The sequence below is a fragment of the Triticum dicoccoides genome, chromosome 6B (genome assembly GCF_002162155.2).
Source record: "Triticum dicoccoides isolate Atlit2015 ecotype Zavitan chromosome 6B, WEW_v2.0, whole genome shotgun sequence".
Taxonomy (NCBI): Eukaryota; Viridiplantae; Streptophyta; class Magnoliopsida; order Poales; family Poaceae; genus Triticum; species Triticum dicoccoides.
Genome location: NC_041391.1, coordinates 301,212,804 through 301,224,751, shown reverse-complemented (window position 1 = coordinate 301,224,751; position 11,948 = coordinate 301,212,804). Strand labels below are relative to the sequence as shown.

Sequence of the window (11,948 nt, the reverse complement as noted above, 5' to 3'; positions counted from 1 at the left end):
CCGGGCGGCGGCGGGCGGCGCGCGGGCCGTGAGGGCCCCGCTTGGGACGAGCGGGCCGGCGGCGGCTGGCGGCGGGGAGTGCCACATGGCGATCCCTGGTTCGTTGAGGGCGGCGGCACGGTGGAGCGGACATGTCCGGTCCGATCCGAACGTGTCCGGTGGGCGAGAGGAGCGGGGCTAGGGTTTCATCCGTGAAAATGGAGGGGGAGGCACCTATTTATAGATTCTGGGAGCTAGGAGAGTCCAAATGGGGAGCGGTTTTCGGCCACGCGATCGTGATCGAACAGCCAAGAGGATGGAGGGGGTTTGAATGGGTTATTGGGCCACTTTGAAGGGGTGTTGGGTTGCGCACAAAAGAGGCTTTTTACGGTTACCCGGTTAACCGTTGGAGTATCAAACGACCTCCAAATGGCACGAAACTTGACAGGCGGTCTACCGGTGGTGTACTAAGGCCGCTTGTCAAACCTCGGTCCATTCCGAGAAGTTTAACACCCGCACACGAAAAGAGGCAAAAGGGGGCGCCGGGGGACATAGGAGTGCCGGATTGCAAAATGGACAACGGGGAAAATGCTCGGATGCATGAGATGAACGCGTATGCAAAATGGGATGCACATGATGACATGATAAAATGCAACCCGCAAGAAAATGACATGGCAATGACGGCGAATAACTAGCGGACACCTGGCGCATCGAATCCGGGGCGTTACAACACTCCTCCACTAACAAGTGATCTCGTCCCGAGATCTTAGGACCGAGACGGGGGGGGGAAAGAGATGAGGTGAAACCAAAACTCAAGAGAAGAAGCAAAGAATCAAGATCACTCGAGAAGAAGAGAGGAACGACGAGAATGACGAGAATCGAAAGCTCACGGAATCAGATAGACTATGAAACCACTCCGGTTACAACGAGATAAGAAACGAATAAGACTGAAAGGATTTAGGCAGCACTCCGGCTGAAACATGGAGGAATAGAACACGAACTTCACCCAATGAGATGGCACTTGACGAGATGAACAATGCAATGCCTCTGGAAGAATTGAAAAAAAATTGAATGAAAAGAACGGATGGAAGAATAAGAACTTCCACCACGAATGAATTCGATAGCATTCTTAGAGGAATGTTAGAACAGAGTTGTTGAGAAAATCAACAACGAAGAATAAGCTTGTTGTGGTCTTATAGATAACATCTCAAGATATAAGGTGATAACCGGCCACAAACGGAAATGGTTGGAAAGCTGAGAGAAACGAAGAAATGCAAAACTCCACTTCAAAAGAATACGGAGAATTAATTACACTTCGAGATGCGAGAAGAAAAGATACTTGAACTCCACCAACAAGAATCTTGATGAACTCTTGAAGAATGAATTAAATCATGAAGAACCACCATGAAGAACTCCGGTAACAAAAAGATTATGAGATTGAATGAAGGATGAAAGAATAAGATGAGCCTTGCTAAGATTTAGATGGAGGTTCCGACGAGATGGCCGAGGAAATTTGAACTCCGGAAAAGAAAAAGATGAGAACACTTGGAACTAGAATTTATTTATCATGAACAAACTCCAAAGAAAAGGATTACTCACTTTGATGAAATGAGAGTAAGATTTATTGTATGCTTATCCTTCATCAAATTAAATTGATGACAAGCAATGGGTTTTTCATACTACTTATTCTTCTTGAAAAGGATTGAGAAGTGACATATCGCAAACTTGAGAAGGTCTTCATTAACCACCGGTAGGATTGGAAAAAAAAACCGAACGAATTAAAATGATAATCAAGGAAAAAGAATCTGAAAGAGCCACCGTTAGAATTCGGAAATGACTGATGAAAGAGAATGCATCACCGGGAAGAATTAGAAGAACAAATATGCTAGAGGGGATTTAGATGCAAAAGAACAAAGAGATCATGAGCTGATTAAAGAACACTTGAACGAAGCACCGGGATAATTGGATAACGGTAACTGAAATGTGAGGACGAAGAATTCTTCTGGAATGATGGCCTCCAATGAAAAGAAATGGGAAAACAACTCCTGACATACTCCGGATGGTGAGAAAAGAACAACTGACAAATGGAATACTTCGAGTGGATAACATGAAGCTAGAACCACGAATCTTTGAGAGAACGGACAAGATTTAGAGGAAAAACTCCTCTTCGATCTTCAAAGCTGAGAATGACGACAAGAAACACCACCGAAATTGTTGAGAAACTCCGGAATAATGAAAAAGAGGAAAGGTGGAACCAAAGATGAAAAGAATTTGAAAGCGATCTTGGAGATGGCATCTGACTCATGAAATTCATTCTTACGTCAAACTCCGAAAAGAATTGAGAATAACTCCGGGGGAATTAGAAGAGTCAGGTAAGATCCTGGGAAAAGACCTGTGGTTTAGGGCCCACTAAAAGAAAACACCGTTGGAAAGGTTTGTTGAAGAGTTAGATGAAGCACCAGAATGATTGAAGAATTTGAATGAGGTGACAACCTCGAATTAATTGGAACACAGATGAATCTCCTGAGATGTGTTCCGAACTCCGGAATGATTGAATGGTGAGAGACAAACGAGCAAGGAGAGCACTTGATCCAAGGAAAAGAATATGATCAACCCAAAAAAACTTGAATTGAGTCCACCGGAAAAGAAAGGGATGAAGAATGATGAACGATACGAGAATCCACCGGTTGAAATGATTGAGTTAAGACTGAAGAGGCTCCGTACGAATGAAAATAGATGGTCGAAACCGACTCAGACTCCGGGAAGAAAAGGGTTGGGAGGGCAGGAAAACAAAAGCAACTTGGAAGGGAGAACTGACGAATAACTTGAAGAGAAAACACCGGTTGAAATAATTGAGGAAAAAATGCAAAGTCTTCACACGAGCAGGATGGATACTTGATTACGGACTCCGGCTCCGAGAAGAAAAGCGATGGGCAGGTGGGAAAAGAAAACAACTGAGGATTGAACTTGGCAAAGAAGAAGAGGCTCGAGTCAACTTGACGAGAAATGCACCGGATGAAAAGGGATGAGAACCAACGACCGAAAAACCAACTGCGTGATCCTAAAGAAATTTGAAGGGGAAGAGGAGTAATTCAAAACACCTACGTCAAGATTTCTCACCAGAGCGACGAAGGGGCTGAGGAGTAAAAAGAATTCCTACTCTCCGATATAACTAGACTCCGAAAACAGTTTTCTTCTAGACTCGACATCGGCCAAACTACACGATCAATCAAGGGGGCTCCTAAGGTCGGTCGAGGCTCTGATACCAACTTGTCACACCCAATATGCGACCCTATCCAAAAGGAACTCGAAGGTCCCACCAAGGATAGACCCACATATTGAAACGCTTTTGCAAGGTGGATATCATTACATCAACATTACATAATAGGTAAGGATACATACAAAAGGGCATACAATGCCACACGAATACAACATCATCTTACATAAGATCACCATCCGACTACGGATGAAACACAAATAGAAACTCAAATGACATCCACCCTGCTAGCCCAGGCTGCCGACCTGGAACCTATCCCCTGATCAAAGAAGAAGCAGAAGAAGAACTCCAAAACAAGTAACATCGCTCTCGTGTCAGGATCATCGCATAACCTGTACCTGCAACTGTTGTTGTAGTAATCCGTGAGCCACGAGGACTCAGCAATCCCATTACCATGGGTATCAAGACTAGCAAAGCTTAATGGGAAAGGAAGGGGTAAAGTGGGGAGGTTGCAGCAGCGACTAAGCATATATGGTGGCTAACATACGCATATAAGAGCGAGAAGAGAGCAAACGGAATGGTCGTGAAGCTAGCAATGATCAAGAGGTGATCCTGAACTCCTACTTACGTCAAACATAACCCAAAACTGTGTTCACTTCCCGGACTCCGCCGAAAAGAGACCATCACGGCTACACACACGGTTGATGCGTTTTAATTCGGATCTGGTGTCAAGTTATCTACAACTGGACATTAAAAAATTCCCATCTGCCACATAACCGCGGGCACGGCTTTTGAAAGATAATACCCTGCAGGGGTGTCCCAACTTAGCCCATGATAAGCTCTCAGGAAGGATATACCTCCTCCCAGGAAGACTCGATCAGTCTCGGAATCCCGGTTTACAAGACATTTCGACAATGGTAAAACAAGACCAGCAAAGCCGCCCGGATGTGCCGACAAATCCCGATAGGAGCTGCACATATCTCATTCTCAGGGCACACCGGATGAGCCAGACGTCGGGTTGGCATAGACCCTGGTTGCCCAGGGGGCGCCGGACATCGCTCGGGTTGGACCAACACTCAAAGGAGCACTGGCCCGGGGGGGTAAAATAAGGATGACCCTCGGGCTCCGTAAACCCAAGGGAAAAAGGGCTAGGTGAGCCAAATGGTAAAACCAAGGTTGGGCCTTGCTGGAGGAGTTTTATTCAAAGCGAACTGTCAAGGGGGTCCCATAAATCATCCGATCGCGTCAGGAACGTAAAATCCGGAAACATAACACCGGTATGACGGAAACTAGGGTGGTAAGAGTGGAACAAAACACCAGGGATAAGGCCGAGTCTTCCACCCTTTACCAAGTATATAGATGCATTAATTAAATAAGAGATATTGTGATATCCCAACATAATCCTGTCCATCATGGAGCAATCTTCAACTTCACCTGCAACTAACAATGCTATGAGAGGGGCTGAGCAAAGCGGTAACATAGCCAAGCAACGGTTCACTAGGAAGGGTGAAAAAGGTTAGAGGCTGACATGGCAAATTGGGAGGCTTGAAGAGCAAAAGATAGGTAGCGCAACAAAGCGATAGAACGAAGCAACTAGCATAGCAATGATAGTAGTGAGATCCAGGGTAGCGGTCATCTTTCCTGAAATCCCGCAAGGAAGAAGAACGAATCCATGAAGAAGATGAAGCCACGAAGACGAACCAAGCGTAGACGAACGAATCCTCATGATCGCAACGAAATGGGAACTATCGAGAAGAAGCACACAACATGGTAAACACACCATACATAGACAAGACATGATGCACAACCATGCATGACGCATGACAAAGCTAGATGAGGCTACTCATGGCAAGAGATGATGCAAACAAGAACAACACATCAAGGCAAGTTTAAATGAGGCCGGAAACAACATATAACAAATCCGGTAAGTCCTCATATGCAAGTTTCAAAATTGGTCCAGAACTGAATAAACCTTATGTTCAAGTTGTTAAACAGCAAGTTAAGATGCACCAAGATGATCTACATGAGATTCTCATCAAGTTACATATAAAGTTCATTTGATTCGGAGCTACGGCCTAGAAGATATGAGCAAAACAAGTTAAACCTGGCATTAATGCTAAATGCATCCAAACATCAAGCAAACACCTCAAAACAAGGATGCAACATGATAATATGAAACTTCATGCAAAATGAAGCAAGTTTCATATAGAGCACACTCAAAACGGAGGAACGGTTCAACACATACACTATATACAAGATATAACAACAATCTGTCCAAAACAGCAACTAGGCATCTTGTAAGGATCAAAACAACATGCTACAACACCTCAACGTGAAAACAAACGGCATGGGCATGAAGTATAGGTAAAGCACAACAAAACATGAACACTGAGCTAGCTCCAGAAATCACTAAAACATGCTCAAGAGGACATGACAAGATTGCAAATAATAACAGTTTCAGACTTAGCAGAAATAAAATCAGGTTGCAATGTTTAGAGCTATCAAACAACATGTTACAGAACCTTATCATGGCAAATAAAGGCATGTCATGATTCTAATAATGGCATTGAACATATAAGTCACTCTAGCCAACCCGCATACGTGGGGGCTTCGCCATTTGGATTCATCCAGCCCGCACGATGTGCGCTGCTGTCCGCTGACTATGTACCTTCTAACTGTGTGTTAACATCTCATCGTTCATTTTTTTGTACACTATGTGCTTGGGTTAGAGCAGATGACGAGTGGGCCACTCTTACACGCAGGCCTGTTTTGCAGTCACAACACGTGTTTGTGTTTGGGTGGAAAGCACGGATTGACAGCGGCGATCGTGGGCCTACGGCAAAAAAAGGGTGGACTGGAGCGCGTGCACCACGTGAGCCAATCCTCTCCCGAAAACCTAGCGCACCAGAGCCCCACGCCCTCTTCTTCCCCTCTGCGCCGTCCTGCCTCCCCTCTCGCACCGCCGCCTTCTCTCGGCCACCCTCCTGGCACATTCTTCTGGGCCTCTTCCCCGGCGCTCGAACTGCAGCGGCGGCGGCGCCGCTCCTCCTCACGGGCATGGTCGCATCTGGAGGAGTAGGCCGTGGTCATGGCGGCGCGCGACACTAGGCTGTGGCGCTGTTCGTCGAGGCGGAGCCGCGGAGGTGAGTGGCTGCGGTGATGGCAGATGTATGAGGAGGAGGAGGCCACGGACCCATGGTCATGGCGGTGCGACGGAGTTCGTACCCGGCCGGCGCGGCACCAGGCTGCGAAGGAGAAAGTTAGAGGAAATAGGAGAGGTAGGCCCGACAACAGATGGGAGAGGGTCACCGGCCGGCGTCGGCCTGTGCCGGCGAGGTTGCTCGCCTTGTTGCGCAGGAGGGAAAGGCAACGGGACCGGCATCCGGGGCGGTGGCGGTGGCTGGCCGAGGTGGTTCTCGCCAAAGAAGCAGGTGTCAGTGCAAGGTATAGAAGAGGGCAACCGAGTGAATTGTTCTCCGTTGATCTCCTTCTTATGGTCTAATTTCGTGGTGCTAATTTTGGGGGAAAAGAGAGATAGATTTGGGAGAGTCTTCAGTTTCCCCTTTGGTTTATTATTCTGTGAACACCCTTGCTTGATTTCGGAAACCATCCGACGACAGAGACGTGATGGGGAAGTGGCAAAGACTCATGAGGACATCCAGTATGTCGACATGAATATTGAAAAATGATATGAATTTATTTGCATTTTTGCATTACAAATCTATTGGGGGACTAATTGGAATATATCATAATTGTGTCTAGATATTTAGACAAGTCTATCGCTACGCAGGCAGCACGGCGCAGCAAGCATGAGCTGCTTGAGAGTGCGGCTGGCAAGGCAGGAAAGGGAAAAAGCTTTTGTGGTGATCGGGATCAATACCTCCTTCAGTAGCAAGAAGTGACATGATTCTGTCAGGGAGACATTGATGACTCGAGGTTCGTTACTTTGCAATGCTACCTGATTATCTCCCTTATTTTGACTGTTTTGGCCTAGCTGTTGCTTTCTGCATTTCTTGTTCTTAGTTGTAACCGATGCAGAGGAATGTCTATTTAATCAACTAGGATTATGGCGTGCAGATAGCAAGGAAATTACAGAGAAATATGCAAGTATGGAATCAAGGGATCAAATAGGATCATCTATTGTCCCAGCAAATAGAATCAACTATTGTCCCATGTTGTTTGGATCATCTATCGTCCCGCACCGTCTAGCTGAAATGGCCAAATGACTTAAGAATGACATATAATCGATTTTTGCTGTTTTTATCCCTTGAAAGGTGATATGCAACATTATGAATTTGCTTTCATTTGTAGGGCTAGGTGTCCTTCCTCCTCTTGGTGACATATAAGAGGACCTGCAACATTGAGCCGGGAAGTCCTTTTTTAGGCAGTGGTCATGGAGCAACAATATATGCTGCGTGCATTGCAGGTTACTTCCCACTTTATGTTTCAGTTGTTTATATGTTCTGCTACTGAGAGGAAGTTAATTTTCCATGTGTGTAAGGTTCAAGGAATGGAAGTAGCTATATCTGAGATCTGATATTATCGTTGGCAACTTCACTGCACATTGGAAGTCATATTTCAACTGTGTTAGGGGGTGGGACACATATTTCTTGCCGATGATGTTATCATGTCTCTTGAAATTTAGCAGTTTCTTTTTTCTGCATACATTTGGGCGTGCTTATTTATTTCAGGCGAGACGTCTCCATGAATCCTGCATGTTTCCAGAGTTTGTCTATACCTTCATTTGGGGGGAATGCTATATTATCTTATTCCAACTTGACTTATCATATCAGGTTTTATTTCTGAAACTTGTAATAGGGTTATATCCGAATCTTGAAATAAATCTACTATACGGCTGACTTCTTCACTTCATGTATGTTTTGTTTAGCTACCTCTGCTATAGATGGCTTTGGTACTCAAATCTTATCGCTGGTCTGCTGACATAACTAGATGACCCGTTGCGCCAAATGGCGCAAAGGCCGGCAACAAGCCAAGTATTGCAAGAGTGGTGATAGGAAAACTCAGTCATAGATCGAAATAATGAGTACTTACTGCTGGTTACTGTCTCTGTTCATGATTACTGTTTCTCCTGGAACAGTCTATGCTAAATGATAGTGCTATATCCCTTGGTTGGAAGGTGGACGCTGCCAGTTAGGGCATGCCTCTTCCTTGCTTAGCATATTTGTTGTTGCTGGTGAGTACTCGATGTTTGGAACACAGAAAGTAGTAAAAACAGATAATTATAGATAAGGGTGGCATTATGCATATTAATAATTTCATGAGGAACAACAACAAAGGTTATATAAGTAAAGTATAGGTGGTAGCTGTTCAAAAGCAGCAGAGATAGCATGGCCGAAAAATAGAGGAAGGTTTCATCCTATTACAAAGCTTGATTAGTAGTCCTTAGAATGCTAGATGATATTTAGATACGACCTTAGTTGCTGTCGATGGTTCATCTAAAGGCAATGCACGATGAGAACCAGGCGCTGCTTTGTGGTGACCTTGAAACGAAAGGCACCTTGAAAAGAACCATGAGATGCGGCCAACAAACTTCCCTACTGCAAACATCAGTTCATGCTCAGACTCTACATTACACATGAACTTTCACTATACTGTATGTAGAACTAATTCTTTGAAACATGTCATAGGACTTCATATCAACTCACAACCCAATAAAAGCCTAAATTCCAAACAACATCTCCATAAAAAGCAATAGGAAAATGTATAAAACCCCATGTAAAAGATTCTTAAAAACAGTATGAAGACAGTGGTATTACATTCAAGGAAAGCAAGACAAAATATTGATCTTGGAAGCACATTACATCAGCCTTGATATGATCTGCTGTGCCTCGGTGGCGTCGTCGATGTCTTTGGAGCAGTGCCGGCCTCGGCATCCAAGAGCGGCACATCGGCGGTGTCATGGACGGCCTCCATGCCATCCAGGGGCGATGTGGGCCGGCCAGCATGCGTGGGGGCAAAGGTCACGACCAGGATGCGGATCCATGGCGGCGGCGCCGCGGAACTCCTCTGCACACCTCCCCCTTGACGTTGTACGCCACACCACAGCGCCTCCACGTCATCGAACACATCCGCCACGTAGCACCATGTGCATCCTCATCCACGGGGATGACAGCCCCGATCCAGCGGATCGACCCGCCACAAACCTCTAGGTCGCGCCGCCGACGCAGATCAACGTCGGCCGGTGACCCTCTCTCATCCACCGTCGCACCTCCTTTTCCTTCCTGCAGATCGAATCGAGTGCCGCCGCCACCATCAAAGATGAATCTGGGAGGAAGCGAGGAGAGGAGAGGTGGGGGCAGGGAGGGGATGCGCTGGAAGCCATGGGCTGAGGGGATGTAGAGGCCAATATGTCTACGTACAGCCATGAACGTGGAGAACAACCAATGGTTTACCGGCTGCCAGCAGCCAAAAACCTCGCTAAAGGAAAAGAATCGTTCGGTCCAACAAGCTCAGCGCACACGGTTGCTCTGGAATGGCGGGTAGTGTAGGCAGGTTTATATGTTCGATTTCAAATGGGTGGCAACATACGAATATACGTAGAAATATTTTAGAGTGTAGATTCACTCATTTTGCTTTGTATGTAGTCACTTGTTAAAATGTCTAGAAAGACAAATATTTGAAAATGGAGGAAGTAGTTTATACAAGAAAAATGTATATCTAGTTGGAGCACTAAAAAAAGTTGGTACTCCGTACATGCATAGGTAGTCTACGGTCGTCTGATCACTCACAAAGTTTGATGCTTGCTTGTTGACACATTAGCCCGTGAAAGTGTGAAAACGTTCGCGACTTTACAAGTTACAACAAACCACACGGACAACCGTTTTCTATGCAGCTCCCCTCACCCACTCGCCCAACCCCTACCCGTCTCTTATCCATTCCAGTGACTGAGAGTCAGAGGAGATGTGGCAGCGACACCGATCTGCTCGCGGCGGCCATGGCGGGTCTTGCGGCGTGGGACAGCTGCTTCCGGCGTCCGACGGCAGCACGCATCCCCCAAAGCCCGACCTGCTCAAGCTACGCGCAGCTCGTCCACCTTCCACTCAAAGCGACAACGGCGGCTGCGGAGGACCAGTGGCAGCCATGGCTGGTCTCGATTCGACGTGCCGCGGCAGGGCTAGGCGCGTGTAGGCTGCTCGGCATCAGCGGCCGACAGCGCGCACCTGTGCAAGGAGGTCCTCGTCGAAGAATATCAGAGCCGCCTTGTTCTTGAACTCACAGAGGAGCATGTGGTAGCCCTCTGGGTCCTTGTACTGGCGAGGTGACGAATCGGTGGCCACGCTCCGGGGCGAGCGAGGCCGGGGTGCACGACGAGCCAAGTCGCTATCCTGGGCTCTGTAATTGGAAATTTCGGGCCGAGCGAGCACATCCGGTTGGTTTGCTGGCGCCTTGGCGGGAGCTGCTGTTGCTCCTCGCTGGGAACAACCACCATATCCTCAGGCGGCGGTAGCGACTCGTTCGTGTGCGTGCTGGGCCGGAGCGTCACGGGCGCCATCACGGCGACCACACCAAGCGCAAGGGCCTTGGGAACAGCCAGATGCCCCTACACTACAAGGTTTGCCTCCTCGTCCCATCTTATGTTGCTTCCTTTTATTTTCATCTGCCATCCAGTGTCCCGCAGATTGCAATTTTTTTTAGCAATCCTTTTATTGTGTATGTGCTCCAGTGTTTACTCATCCCCAATCGCGAATCCTAGTAAACTTTGTTTGTTTCCATTTATACATGCCCGATGTGGAGCTTGACCGATGCATGGCAAATTTTTATAGGACAAATTGGTTAAAGGTTGCCATGTGTATCCCTGATTTCTTATACAAGTTTGCCATATTATCTAACACATGGCAAATTTCTAAAAATGTTAGTAGTTGGCCATCTCAAAATTAGAGAAATGTTCTAAATAATGTGGCAATTTTGCTTTTCTATCAGGTAGTCTGATAGTTTATCATCTGTTGCTATGAGTGACAGAGTTTTCTGTTTAATTAAATAGCTAACATTTTTTCTGATAGACTGCAATATTATCTCTGATGAGAAGCAAATTGTTTCTTGTTATCCAAAAAAGATTGCCACCATGGCTATACAGTAATACAATGAATTTATTCGTTGCTACAAAGAGAAATGTCCAACACTGTCAATTTTTGCATGTCCAGCTTTCTCAGAAGATGGCATTAGGTAGTGTTCTTTCACGGCACTACTATCTATTTCATGAGGAACCACTTGGCAGATCTGTAGGATCGCAATGTTCAGCCTGGCTTCAATCTTTGATCTGGTATGTAACACCTTGTTCGTTGGTGAAAAAGTGCAAATTTATCCGAATTGTGCTGCTAAAACAAAGTTCTTGATATGAGCTACCTATAATCATCTAGCGCGGCTTATATAATTTTTTGACAGTAAGACTCATGGCACAGAATAGATCTAATACCTCTGTTTGGACAAGAAGCAATAGAGAATTAATTTGCTAGATTTGAAAAGCACAACCCGGTATTTTAGTGTTTGGTGAATTGATAGCATCATCACAAACACCATACAGATAGAGGTTTTTTGTCTAATTAGTCAATTAACAACATACATGAACAGATACACTGGGTGAAGTATGTGTGCATCACCCCTCTATCTAATACTCATCGCAAGCACCAAAATAAATTATCTTAGTTTTGTACAGAAATCCCAACTGATGAAGCGAGGATAAATTCCAAAAGCCAGTGTTGGCAGGAACTCCTAAACCACTAACCTGAAAAAA

General features: G+C 45.9%; 2 long non-coding RNA genes across 9 annotated transcripts in view; one reads left to right on the top strand and one right to left on the bottom strand.

Moving 5' to 3' along the window:
- Positions 1-6,056: 6,056 nt before the first annotated feature.
- The window catches only part of LOC119324360, a 15,746-nt gene continuing 9,854 nt past the window's right edge, over positions 6,057-11,948 (top strand). For 3 of the 8 annotated variants that reach the window (XR_005156884.1, XR_005156892.1, XR_005156890.1), the window contains exons 1-4: positions 6,058-6,640; positions 6,987-7,132; positions 7,508-10,769; positions 11,359-11,477. This is a non-coding gene — a long non-coding RNA (uncharacterized LOC119324360). The other 5 variants (XR_005156891.1, XR_005156887.1, XR_005156888.1 and 2 more) reach the window with 5 other exon arrangements.
- LOC119324361 overlaps positions 11,806-11,948 on the bottom strand; it is a 3,667-nt gene continuing 3,524 nt past the window's right edge. Inside the window, exon 7 of the long non-coding RNA XR_005156894.1 lies at positions 11,806-11,939. This is a non-coding gene — a long non-coding RNA (uncharacterized LOC119324361). The remainder of the gene's footprint in view (positions 11,940-11,948) is intronic.